This window comes from Dasypus novemcinctus, chromosome 22 (assembly GCF_030445035.2).
Source record: "Dasypus novemcinctus isolate mDasNov1 chromosome 22, mDasNov1.1.hap2, whole genome shotgun sequence".
NCBI classification, from domain to species: domain Eukaryota; kingdom Metazoa; phylum Chordata; class Mammalia; order Cingulata; family Dasypodidae; genus Dasypus; species Dasypus novemcinctus.
The window spans coordinates 14,536,366-14,550,583 of NC_080694.1; the positions used below are offsets into that span (position 1 = coordinate 14,536,366).

A 14,218-nucleotide genomic window follows, 5' to 3' on the forward strand; every position below is an offset into this window, starting at 1 on the left:
AAAAATATTTAGACTTGGGCTGAGATTTGTGACAGAGATTACATACATTGCTAACATTATGGGGCAAAATAAATATTTTCTTTTAAAAAATGGTGCTTGAAAACAACCTTTTCTGATGTCTACATGATGCCTGTGGAATCAGTCCCTGACCCCCATGTTAGCACAAATCTGAAAAAAAGAACATTCAGAGAGAAGTTCTTGATGAAGTTACATTGTTATAAATGATGACATATGCAGTCTATTATTTAGGTATCATATTGATAATGTATCATCTTATGTTGTGAACCTACATATATTGTGAATACCATGAGGGTCATATGAACAACTGAATATACTCAATTGGGGAAAATTGTCAGTGTCACATAATTTAAACCCACAAGGTTGGTCAGCCAATTAGGGAAGTGGGCTGTTTTATCATGGACATGAGCTGGGAAGACACTGGTGTGCTGAGCCTGTACTGAGTCTGGCCACGGTACATTATACAGAACAGATGCAAGGATGACTGAGCAAGAAAGAGAATTGTCATTTCAGCACAAAAACAAAACCCAAACAAAAAATATCATGCTAGAAAGGAAGAGAAAACTTTTGCTACATAGTAATAGTATTAAAAGAGCCACAAGATTCCTTTTTAGAATCTTTTAGAATGGAGAAGGGTGTTTCACATGGGTGCTGACCAGACAAGGACCTGGTGAAATGTAAGTAGCACAGCCTTGGGCTGGGGAGGATGGCAGGGTGGAGGGTCACTGCCACCCTGAAGAGCTGGGTGGGAGCCCCGGGCTTCTCCAGGCTCTGGGCATTCATACAGACCATGTGTCAGCTTCAGGGGGACAGGCACACCCTCTTACCAGTCTAACCACACAGTAGTAAAACTGAGAAGCATTTTATTATCTGTAAGCAACTGCTTCATTTCTGGCTACATACAGGAGGATAGGCAAGATGTGTGTGTACATTTCCAAATGCTGCTTCTTTTGTTTAAAAAGATAAGAGCATCTAAGAGCTTAAGTAAAACAGAAGAGCTCTAATCTTCTTCCCTTTTAGTTAGCAGAAACAACAAGCATGTCTCTCAAGGCATCAAAGCAGAATGTTCTGATCCATTTGGGGTCTCAAGAGGTTGGGGGGGCCTCTACATTTAGCTTCCCAGCCCCAGTGGCTTCCCATCAAGAGGACAGATGGGAAGAGGGGGGAGCATGGCTATTAGCAACTTTTGTTCCTTTTGTTTGGGGCTTGTGTTGCCCTGTGTGACTGGAAGGGGGGTGGAGCAAGAAGCTGAGCCTTTTTCTGGTCAGAACCTCTGACTCAGGTTCTGATGCTTTTGCCTCAAGGGATCTCCTACTCCCAACCTAACGTGTTGGAGTACAATAGTGGTGTGAAATTGACACTAAGGCTTCCATGTGCCCCATGAACAGAACTGGGGAGCCTCGAAAGATCCCACTGTAGGCATGAAAAACCCTGCATAGCAAGTGTGCAATACCAACAATTATCTAGCTACTGATATGCTATGAGCACCTCACAGATTCCTGTTTCAGAACCAGAGACCCTGGTTAGAACAAAACAGTCATTACTGAAGTTGCTAAAGTCTGTTGGTGCACAAAAAGACACACAATGAAAGACATTATATTTTATCTTGGTCACTATATTATGACCAAGTGATGAGAAACAACAATATATTGTATATTGTTCAAATTATCTTCTAGGGGAGTTGTTTGTAGTGCCAAGCTCCTCTGTGAAAGAACATAGGAAAATGTCTACAGAAACTTGGTAGTAGTCAACCAGCAGGAACCATCAGATTCAGGTGCATCTCTAAGTGAAAACAGGTGTCACCTTCAAGATGGCAGCCATCAGGAAGCGGACTTGGCCCAGTGGATAGAGTGTCCATCTACCACATGGGAGGTCTGTGGTTCAAACCCCGGGCCTCCTTGACCCATGTGGAGTTGGCCCATGTGCAGCACTGATGTGCACAAGGAGTGCTGCCCCATGCAGGGGTGCCCCCCGTGTAGGGGAGCCCATGCACAAGGAGTGCACCCCATAAGGAGAGCCATCCAGCATGAAAGAAAGTTCAGCCTGACCAGTAATGGTGCCACATGCACATAGAGCTGACACAACAATGCGATGCAACAAAAAAGAGACAGATTCCCATGCTCCTGACAACAACAAAAGCAGACAAAGAACACACAGCAAATGGACACAGAGAACAAAAAACTGGGGCAGGGGAGAGGGAAGGGGAGATAAATAAAATAAATCTTAAAAAAAAAGATGGCAGCCATCAAAAGGACCCTGTGCAAGAGGTGTAGGAGGAGAAACCTTCATCCTCAAATTTGATTTTTAGACCTTCATCTAAAAGGAGAGTAATTAGTGAGACAGAAAATTCAGAAGACTTAGCTGGTGGACAACAGAGAAATCACCACAAATCTGCTAGCATTTACCTTTCCTCTGATGAAAGTCTTGCTCTATGTATAATAAGGAAGATATGGTGTAAAAGATTCTGTAGGAGTGAATCAATGGAGACTATCGGATCTGGATCTTGATGCTGGTATAAGTGAACATTCTGGTGGTTGGTTGAATCAGGATTCAGTTTCAGATCAACTCAGTGTATAATTTGAAGTTGAATCTCTTGATTCAGAAGATTAGTGAAGAAGGACAAGAACTCTCATATGAAGATGATCAGGTTTATCAAGTTATTGTATATCAAGCAGGGTAGAGTGATACAGACTCATCTGAAGAAGATCCTGAAATTTCCTTAGCTCTCTGTGGGAAATGTACTTCATGCAATGAAATGTATCCTCCCCTTGTGGAAATGCATTACAACAGATGTGAGAATTGGCTTCCTGAAGATAAAAGAAATGATAAAGGGAAAATACCTGGGAAAGCCATACTAGAAAACTCAACACATGTAGAAGAGGGCTTTAATGTTCCTGATTTCAGAAAAATGACATAGAGGAAAATAATAAAATCACACAAGCCTCCCAATCCCAAGAAAATGAGGGCTATTCTCAGTCATCAACTTCTAGTAGCAACATTTATACCAGTCAAGAAGATGTCAGCCATCTGCCCTTTGGGATTTAAGCCCCCTCTCAAGTAGAAGCAGAGTGAGCTCACCATCCCGAAATCCTCAAGACTGGGGATTGAACAATGGACTAAAGTAGACTTAGGGGAAACGGACTTTGGCCCAGTGGTTAGGGCGTCCGTCTACCATATGGGAGGTCCGCGGTTCAAACCCTGGGCCTCCTTGACCCGTGTGGAGATGGCCATGCACAGTGCTGATGCGCGCAAGGAGTGCCGTGCCACGCAAGGGTGTCCCCCGCGTGGGGGAGCCCCACGCGCAAGGAGTGCTCCCGTGAGGAAAGCCGCCCAGCGTGAAAAGAGGGAGCAGCCTGCCCAGGAATGGCGCCGCCCACACTTCCCGTGCCGCTGACAACAACAGAAGTGGACAAAGAAACAAGACGCAGCAAATAGACACCAAGAACAGACAACCAGGGAAGGGGGGGGAATTAAATAAATAAATAAATCTTTAAAAAAAAATAAAGTAGACTTAGTATTATTCTATTATAGACTTAATATTATTTTAGCAATGGAAAAACTTTTATCATTGATGTAAAGGTGGTGGCCACTAGAGGTTCTGAGGTGAGGGAGAGGGAAGAATAGGTATAATATGGGGACATTTGGGACATTGGAATTGTCCTGCATGACATTGCAATGACAGGTATAGGTCATTACATTTGGTCATAACCTATAAAATTGGGTAAGGCAGAGTGGAAGCTATAATAGAAACTACAGTACATTGTTAATAACAATGCTTCACTATGTGTTCATCAATTGTAGCAAACTTACCACACTAATGAAAGATGTTGTTAATGTGGGAAAGTGTAGGAGGATTAGGGTGAGGAGTCGGGGAATATGGGAATCCCCTATATTTTTTATTAAACATTTATATAATCTAAAGCTTCTTTAAAAAATAAAAAATTAAAGCTGTCAGAGAGTTTGAGAAGAATGAAACACAAGATAAAGAAAAATGCATGGAATCTAGTTTCCATCTTTGTGCCATTGAACCTGTGACCTAAAATTGACTGTATCATCCATGACAAAAAAAGGACATCTTATGGCTTGTTTTACATGTTCAAAAAAGCTAAAAAAAAAAAAAAAAAACAAAATAAGGCCTGCCCAATATGTAGGCAGCCAGTTCAAATGATTATGCTAACTTATTTCTCCTTAGTTGACTTGTTTGTAAGAGCAGAATTATATATTTCTAACTATGTAACCCTAAAAACTCAGACAGTATTTTGGCAACATTAAATTTATTTTTATGTTTTTATACATATTGAAGTGTAAAAGTATCTCAGTCCATGTAGAATTCTTCTCCTTAATGTAATTTACCTACTTGGGGAGGGGATGTGGTTTAGTGAATATTCATTTCATTTTAGGAAAATTTCACTTCTCTTTATAGTTCATATTTGGGTTTTAATGTAATTTGAATTGGCTATATAGCTGGTTATTTAATTCTGTCCATATTTTAATTCATTTCCACCTTCACTTAAATAAAAATATCTGATTTTTCAAAATATAAGTAGCGTATTCACATATAAGTTATTTAGTATCTTTCCTTTAAGGAAATAAATTTTGTGAGAAAGAGTTATTATTTAAATTCTAGATACTCTTAAATCTTCTCATCCTTAGTTACTCTGCTCTTTCAGAGTCTCTTAAAATATTCTTTACAGGGAAGTGGACTTGGCCCACTGGCTAGGGTGTCTCTCTACCACATGGGAGGTCCACAGTTCAAACCCCAGGCCTCCTTGACCTGTGTGGAGCTGGCCCATGCACTGTGCTGATGTGCACAAGAGTGCCATGCCACACAGGGGTGTCCCCCGTGTAGGGGAGCCCCATGTGCAAGGAGTGTGCCCCATAAGGAAAGCCACCCAGCATGAAAGACAGTGCAGCCTGCCCAGGGATGGCACCACACACATGGAGAGCTGATGCAGCAAGATGATGCAACAAAAAGAGACACAGATTCCCATGCCACTGAAAACAGAAGCCGACAAAAACAAGAACACATAGCAAATGGACACAGAGAGCAAATGACTGGGGTGGGGGGGGGTGGGAGGACAGGGGGCAGGAAGGGGAGAGAAAAACTCTTTAAAAAATATTCTTTACAGATAAATAGAAATTGGTAGTTATATTCTCTGCTACTGAAGTAAAAAATGTACCACTTGTTCTCCAGGTATAGGTGGTGATGATGTTGTCCATTGAGAGTCTTTCAGAAGAGCCAATACAACTGTTTTAAAGCTCTAGTAAAATGTGGAGTTGTCCTGGGAGGTCCAATGTGACATACATTTTCAGGGTTTGGTGGGAATTGTTTGTTTCTCTCAAGTGAAAAACAGTTTAATTCACTTTGAAGTGTCTTCTTAGACAGGGTTACACAGTCTCTTTTAATTGCCTAGATATCAGACCTTTGCTTAAGACCAGTTTCAGAAACCAGTGAATTCAGAAAGTGTTATAGCCTAGCGATATGGACCAGACTCAGACTCAAAAGTTCCAATTGAGAGCTTTATTAGCCTCGCGGCGACTGTCTCGTCCTACGCAGAGGGGAGAGCAGCCCCGAGTGATGGGGGAGTTTGCTTATATAGGCTTTTAGTTTCAGGGCAGGGGGCAGTAGCTCAGCAAGCAAGTGTGTGCAGAAGCAGGTGTTTGTGGTTAATCAAGCGCTGGGAATTCTATCAGGGGAGACAAGCTGTCAGGCAGTTCTTGTTATTTACAAGGGTCTGGGTCAGGTTGGCCTTTTGGCAGGGGCTGACGAGACTTTCTACAGGAGGAGGCCTTGAGATAAGGTTTTACAGTCAAGAAAGCTTGTTACAGAAGCTAGATATATGCAATTAGGGGGCTGTGGAATTTTCCTCTTGGGTGGGGGTGGTCACAGGCTCCTTCTTCTCCACAAAATATTAATTCATATATTAGTTAAAAGGAAGAACTGTTCATTTTTTAAAAAATAGCTGGAAAGGTCAACATTTCTCTAAATTATTTAGAAAATATACATCACTTCCTTCAAGAATTACAGGGTCATGGGATTCTAATATTGCTGTCAAACTGCAGAGATTAACTTATTGATTTATATATACATATGAGTCCTTCAGTGAAATAGTATGAATAAACAAACCTTTAGACAAGTGGAGTTGAGTTTTAATTTAAAGTTCCAGTGTTTTGCTTCTGGTTATGACAGGTTGAGGGCAATAAAATAAACTGAACTATGAGTTTAGAATAGAACTGAGGGACAATTTTAAACAGCAACATAGTGTGTCTGTTACTAGCAGTAGATTGTTATAGATAGACTTCATAAAAACAATAAACATCCACATATGACTTACCCATATACACGTATGTAAATATAAAACAAATGGCTGAAGGTATTGGTAATTAAGCCAAAGCTATTCTCAAATACAGTAAAGCTTAATTTTTAATTTATGATACTTCCAACTAGAGCTAAACAGAATATATCCTTTCTAAGAAGAGTTAGTATAAATGAGATAATTTAATAAACATTCAGAGTATATCTATGCAGTGATTATGCTGCTTACAATGCAAAACTATGAGCAAATGGAATCTCATTCTAAATGCCTATGGATTATTAATGTGGTCTTGATTACCTAAATTTTAAAGCATGGTGTAAAATATTATTGATTGATTTACAAAGAAGCAACTTATTAAGTGATTTTAAAAATTTAAAAAACAATGCTATTAATCACTGCTACTTCTCTAAGGTTAGATCTGTCTCAACCCCAGTTATTTATAGGGTTTCTAGTATTATAAATTTAACTGATTGCTGGGTTTGCCAATATCTAGATGATAAAGATGGACCTAAAATAATGTTCCATTCATGCAAAAGTGATCATTGGTCAAAAAAAGAGGTAAGTGTTTAATAAAAAGATATTGTATCCTGTTAAAAATTAGTCAGCCCTTGTTACAGAGCAATAAGTTAAATGTATTTGGCATTGGAACACTTTATTTGAAGCTTTAACTAGCTTTTCACAACTTATAATTTGGTGACTATAAACTCTTCTTTATGCAAGAAAACTGTAATAAGACAGGGCCAAATTGGATATATACAAGACTGGTTGTATATATTGGTTGTATATAATCAATCAATCAGGTTAGATTCAGACAATAGAGATGGGACTCCCATATTCAAAGACAGCCTAAAAGTGACTCTAATAATGATACTTTTACTGACATAACAAAGAAAAGCACTAAATTAGATATTGATTCAATGATAAGTATCCCACTTGCATGTGTAATGCCTGCATTATCTCTTTACCCAATACAGATAAACTTATATAACATGATTTAGTCAATATTCAGGTTATATTTAAAATGGAAACTCAACATACTTAATTGGTAGTAATATACATGAATTGTTACATCATTTAAATAGGAATGCTTTCTTCTTTCTCAGACTAATGGACTCTTGTAAAATGGCAATGTGCTGATGCTTATATGACTGCCTTAAAGGGTAAAAAAATACAGAGAGACATTCAAGGTGGTTTTCTGGATCTAATCTTAACCTAATTTTATATCATATTGGATTGCTTATTTTCCAAGTGGGAAAGTATATAAAACTTTTCTCCATGTTTGGTCAGGAAGATGTGTACTAGGTTATCTTGTTCCATGTATACCAAAGATATTTACACTAGCAAGGGAATTTCCAGGAAGATGGCAGATCATGGAGATTCAGGACTCACTTCTCTTCCAAAAGAGCTAGTGAAGAGTCAGAAACTGTCTGTAACAACTGTTCTGGAGCTCAGGAGGCCAAAGGAGCATTATACAGCATCCAGAGAATGGTGTATGGAAAAGGCTGAGAAATTGTGCAAAAAACTGTATGTACAACATTATGATTATAATAAAAGCCATTGATTATACACTTTGGATAGATCATAGTGTATGTGAACACATCTCAAAAAAACAACTTATGAACTAATAAATAATTGTGCAAGAGTAGCCAGAAATAGGAACTATGTACAGCAGTGGAGTCATAGAGAGGTTGAGAGGTGAGGAATTTTCTTGTTTGTTTTTTATTATTACTGAAATAATAGAAATGCTCCAATAATGATTGAAGTGATGAATGCACAACTATGTGATCATACAAAATTTCACTGTTTTTATACTTTGTATGAATTGTAAGCTTTACTAATATGTATAAATAAAATTGACTTGTTAAAAAAGAACACAACACAGTCTAATTACAATTTTTATCAAGTTTAAAAAATACTGAGTAGCTCACTCTGCAGTGACAGCTGGCACCCATCCCCCATTCATGATATGGGCTATCTTAGGATCTGGTCCCTGGCTGGCTGTTGTGGGTGGAGAGGAACATGGAAGTCTACCCTGAGAATGGTGGGGTTGAGCATATCTTTTGATCAGCAAGTTTTGATTACTGAGTTCCAGTTCTGAGCTGCTGTTTTAGCTAACCCAGACAAGGACAGCCACTGCCATTGACTCAGCCCCACTGCTGACATGGAGGAAGGCAGTTAAGGCTTAAAGACACAATGCCTCCTTTGGGTTGCAGGGAACAGTTTTCTAAAGGATGCCATATTTTTGGCAGGCCAGGGATTCAAACTTCACCGACTTGTAAAAAAGGCTTCTGGTGTCTTACCTGTACCTCTCTACAGGGCCCATTGGGGATTGTTTGAGCCCTTTTTGTGAGTCTCTGGTCCTCATTTGACTGGAAATACTGACTTCAGAAAGTCTTTTCTGAGGTGACCATCCTCCAAGATTTTGCATATCATGTAAAACAGCTAGAGGCAATGAAAAGAGTGTGTAAAAAAACTATAGAGACAAAAATAAACAACAAAAAGCAAACAAACAAAAAAAGAACATATCAATATTCTTGGAGAAGGAACTAGGAAAGAATCTTTTTTCTTAGGGTGAAATAATTACACAAATAGTACAATCTTAAAAATTATACCAAATATCCAGGGCTAGAATGAGATGAAGAACTAGAAAATTTTGATCAATTAAATACGGCCAAGTCTAAGTGATAGAGAAGAGTTTTAATATAAAGCCAATCAACAATAAAATACTAGACAAGAGAAAGAAACTGACCTTCATGTTGGGGTGCTTTGAAACTTCATGTGGAGCCCAGGAAAGGTCACATATTCTTGGAGCTAATTCATTCCTGTGGGCTGGAGAACTTGAATTGGATTCAATTTGGGGTCTTTGATTAGATTGCTTCAGTCAGTCTAGGGTGGGTATTGGTCCTCTTGCTGGAGTCCTTTATAAATGGAGGACTGAAAGCAGCAGATATAATATAGCCTGTGCACAAATCCAAACTTATTTTATATCCAAATATGCCTAGAAAGCCAATTGAGAAGTATAAACTCTGTAGGCTTTGGATATTCAGGGAGGATGTAAGCTGGAATGTGGGGGGTTTGTGCTAAATGCTGACTTGGAATGTGGGGGATATGCATTAATTCAAGCTTACCTGGGGGAAATAACCTATCCAATACTCAGATAAAACACTTGAAGAAACTAACAAAAAGTCTTTTTGCATACAAGCACCATTTGTCTCCCCACTCTTATTTCCTCTGCATAAAAGGGGCCCAAAAATTCTATTTGGGGCTTGGTCTTTATTAGGACAGGAGTCTGCTGAGTCTGGCTGGTCAAAATAAATCAACTTCCTTCTCAGAGTTCTCGTGTCCTGGCCTTCGACACCACATACACCTGACTTCTCTGCTACTACAATTCTGGGGCCTTGTCCAGGATTGCGCTGAGAAGATCAGAGGTAGCAACAATTGTTTGCCCCTTTCAGATGTCTCTGAGGAGGCCAGGAGGGCCCAGGTGAAACCCAGCCCTGGGTGCCCCTGAACTCCCCTTTTAGTCCAGAAAGAGGCTGTGGTCTTAACCAGAGCCCTCCTGGAAGAACCAGAGCACCAGTGGGTTTGAGAGACCCTGAGAATGAAGCAAGGAGCACCACACATCAGATGGGTAAGACCCCCAAGGATAGGAAAAGCCTAATTCTAAAGTTAGGAGGGAGACTGATCAGCTCACTAAAAGGGGAGGCCCCAGTACTCCTGAGAATACAGGAGGAAGCTGCCTTCTCTCCAGGTCCAAGAAAAGGAAAGGGGGGTGGTTGTGTGTGTGTGATTGTGGCAACTGAGTGAGATGCAGAAAATCACTTCTGCAGGGCAAGTGCAGAGTCCTGATGCGTGGTTTTGTGGTGACCTCATATGATCAAGGGCAGTCTGGTGGGGTCCCTGCAAAGGAACCCTCATCCAAGTCGGGGGCTTATACAGACCCGCTAAAGTTAAGAGGTGCTGAAAGTTCCCGTGAGGGTTGCAGCTGGAGAGGGACTAAGTGTAAGGCTTGAATGACTGTTGTGTACCATCAGCACAGGTTGGAAACATGGGAAACACACAAAGTAGGATCCTGTTAGGTTGTATGCTGAAAAACTTCCCCCATGTATTCTGTGAAGATGTATACAGCATAAGGTACCAGCCAGGAAAGCTTAGGATGCTTTGTGAATTAGAATGGCCAACTTTCAGCATGGGCTGGCCCCAGGATGGCATTTTAGATTCCTGGATCATACATAAAGTCCATGATGCAATAACTGGAAACCCAGAACACCCAGACCAATTCCCCTACATTGATGCTTGGGAAAACACTGTGAGCCAAAATGCACCTTGGTTAGGGTAGTGCATGACTAAGGAAGCTAGAATTTGCCTAATACAGAAACCAAGGAGTGCTGTCCCAGGGACCAGACCAAATAATCACTGTGCAAAGGGCCCAGAGAAAGTGTGCCCCAAACCCAGTGCCAATCTGCCCATTTTAGAAGGGCCATATGAACATGAGTTTCCATCACCTTATGTGATGACTCCTGTCCCAGCAGTACTAAGGAATGAAAGTGAGCTAGTCTCCCTAAGCAGTGCCCCATTGTCATCATCCACATGAGGAAGTGTGATGCCCATACCATCCCTGCTGCTGCTTTTATCACCATCAAAGAGGGCACCTATACCATCCCTGCAGTTGCTTTTATTGACATCTGCACCAGAGAGCCCTACGCCATCCCTGTAGCAGCTTTTACCATTTCCTCAGTGGTCTTTTGCAGCTTCCACAATGGAAAATACAGATCAGCTGCTTTTACAGCCCATTGTCCCTGGCAATGCAGCTGCAGTGCTGCCAGTCAGTCAGGGGGAGATGCTGAGGAGTGGCAACTCAAACCACGGGAAGCCCCAGGGGCAGAGGGAGCGGAGAGAAAGCCTGCCTTCCAGCTACCTCTCCATGAAGTCTGGACCCCAATTTTCTATGATGCACATGGCCAGATTTGGGGGGAACTGGACATTCCCATAATGGACCTTTCCCATAATGGACCTGGACATTCCCATAATGGACCTTTCCCATAATGGACCTTTTTAACTGGAAAAGCCACACCTCACCATTCTCAGAGAAGCCTCAAGCCATGATGGACAATTTCCAGTCCATCTTACAGACCCACAAACCCACCTGGATTGACTGTAAACAACTTATAATTACTTTATTAAACTTTGAAGAAAGAATGCGTGTCATGCAGGGAGCTCTAACCTGCCTTAGAGAGCACCCACCTGAGGGAACTTTGGACAGTGACCAATATGCCCACTTGAAGTTCCCAGAAGAGGACCCCCTGTGGGATCCAAAGAGCACAACCAGGCTCAACTGACTAGAAACTTTCCATAGGGCCTTGGTTGAATGATTCAGTGTGGGGAGCCACAAGACAGTAAATATGGCAAAAACTACTCAAATTCTACAGGCTCTGGATAAGAATCCAGCTCAATTCTATGAGAGGTTGTGCGACGTGTTTTGTGTATGCACACCCTTGAAACCCAGATGCTCCCGAGAGCCAAACAATGGTCAATGCAGTGTTCATTTCCAAATCACAAGCTGACACCCAAAGAAAGCTGCAGAAGTTGGATGGGTTTGCTGGAATGAATCTCTCTCAGCTCATGGAAGTAGCTACTAAAGTCTATGGCAACAGTGATGTAGAAACAAGGAGGGAAGAAAGTCAGAAGATGAAGAAGAAGGCAGATCTTCTGACAGTGGCAATCATGGAAAAATCCATTCCTGTGTCAAGGAGAGTATACTGGGAAGCCCCTACCGTAAGGAGAGGGAAGGGCTTATGCCTAAGGCAAAATCAGTGTGTGTACTGCAAAAAGGATGGGCATTGGAAGCAAGAGTGTCCCAGCTGGCCAACTGACCCTGCTGCTGCAACCAAAACATTAGCCAGGAAAGCTAGTCAGGCATCACAAACCAAAACCTGGGTCCACAAAAGTTCAGGAAAAAACCCTGCAAATTAGGCCATTGGGCTGGCAGGAATAGAGGACTCTGATAGAGATTATTAGGACAGACGGGGCTCCTATTCTCCCAGCCCTGCTGAGCCTATGGTCAGAGTCCAAATTGGGGGCCGCACCATACATGTGATGGTTGATGCTGGGGCTCAACATTCTGTAATGACCAAGCCAATTGGGCCTCTCTCAAGAAGACAGGCCATTGTCAAAGGGGCAACTGGCAAAAGTACCCGACGCCTTTCCTGCAAGCCAGGACCTGCAACATTGGGGGAAAGGAGGTCACTCACAAATTCCTTTATCTTCCAGAGTGCCCAGTCCTCCTCCTGGGTTGAGATCTGCTGCGGCGTCTTGCTCGGTCGGTAGAGGTGGGGTCTGGCTGTGGACGAGGGGCCGGTCCAGCTCTGGATGAGGGGTCGGTCCCGCTCGGGACGAGGGGTCGGTCCCACTTGGGACGAGGGGTCGGTCTGGCAGCAGACGAGGGATCGGTCTCACAGGGGTTGTGCGGTTCGGCTGACGGGGTCGCCCGGCGAAGCCGGCGACGAAGGGGTCGCCCGGAGAAGCCGGCGACGAAGGGGTCGCCCGGAGAAGCAGGCGACGAACTGGGGACAAGGGAGGCCAGGCCCTTGTCGGGGGCTCTCAGGACTGGAGGGCGCACGGCAGAAGAACTACCGCGGAGACAAGGTAAACACGCAAGTCCACTTTATTGAGGGAGAGGCAACAGTTTTATAGGGGCTGGGGAAGGCTGATTGGTCGAAGCCACGCCCTGTTCTGATTGGTTGCCAGCGAAAGGCCAGTGGGCGGTACTGGACGGGGGAGGGGTGGTGGTTATGGATTGGCTGTCGCTGTTGCTGGGGGAAGGGGCAGGGTTTAGGGATTGGTGGCTGCTGTTGCTGGGGCAGAGGGCAGACTTGAGTTTCCCGCCCACGCCTGGCTGTTGCTGCTGTCAGGGGAAGGGAAAAGGGCAGACTGGAATTTTCCACCCTGCGCCTGCGCAGGGAGAAAGAAGAGGAAGGGTGCCGCCCCACAGGCATCGTGTGGCGCTATCTGGGAGGAGGGGCAGCCGCAGAAGCATGGCTGCCAAAAAGGGGAGACCCGAGGGCACTCTGCGCCCATGCCGAGCTTCCTTCAGGGGTGGTGGTGAGTCCGACCAGCCACCCTATTATGGGGGCAGCGGCTTGGCCTGCCGTGGCTGCTCCCCCGCCGGGCCAGCAAACCACTCTTCAGCCCGAGGGGTGACCGCAATCTGCTGTCTAAACTGCAGCTCAAATTGCCGTTGACATCACGGGGCAATCCACACTTACACTGGGGCCACAGGACCCTCTGAGAATAGCGCTAACCCTTCCTCTGCAGGAGGAGTGGAGACTGTTTTGCCTCAGTGAAACTGGCCAATCCATGCCCAAGTAGCTCCCTTTTGAAGATGTGCCTGAAGTATGGGCAGAGGGTAACCCAACGGGGATGGCACATGACATTCCTCCAATTATTATTGAAATAAAGGCCACAGCCAGTCCAATAAGCATAAAGCAATATCCAGTTCCATGCAAAGCACAAGTAAAGGTTCAGCTACATATTCAGAGATTACTGAATGAAAGCATACTGAGGCCATGCCCATCTCCATGGAACACCCCACTCTTTTCAGTTAAAAAAGCTGATGGGGATTACTGCCCAGGCCAGGACTTATGAGCAGTAAATTTGGCAGTAATAATCCTTCATTCTGCAGTTTCTAATCCATATACTTTTCTCAGCTTAATACTCTCATTGGCAACCTACTTGTCATGCCTAGATCTTAAGGATGCCCTCTTCTGCATTTGGGTAGTGCCCCACAGCCAGCCAATTTCCACCTTTAGGTAGGATGATCTGAAATCAGGTGAAAAGCAGCAGCCAACATGGATGCGATGGCCTCAGGGGTTTACAAATGCACC

The 14,218-nt window shown here is 43.2% G+C and overlaps 1 pseudogene; it reads left to right on the plus strand.

Moving 5' to 3' along the window:
- Positions 1-14,218, plus strand: part of LOC105747543 (E3 ubiquitin-protein ligase Mdm2-like) — a 170,810-nt pseudogene that overhangs the window by 87,982 nt on the left and 68,610 nt on the right.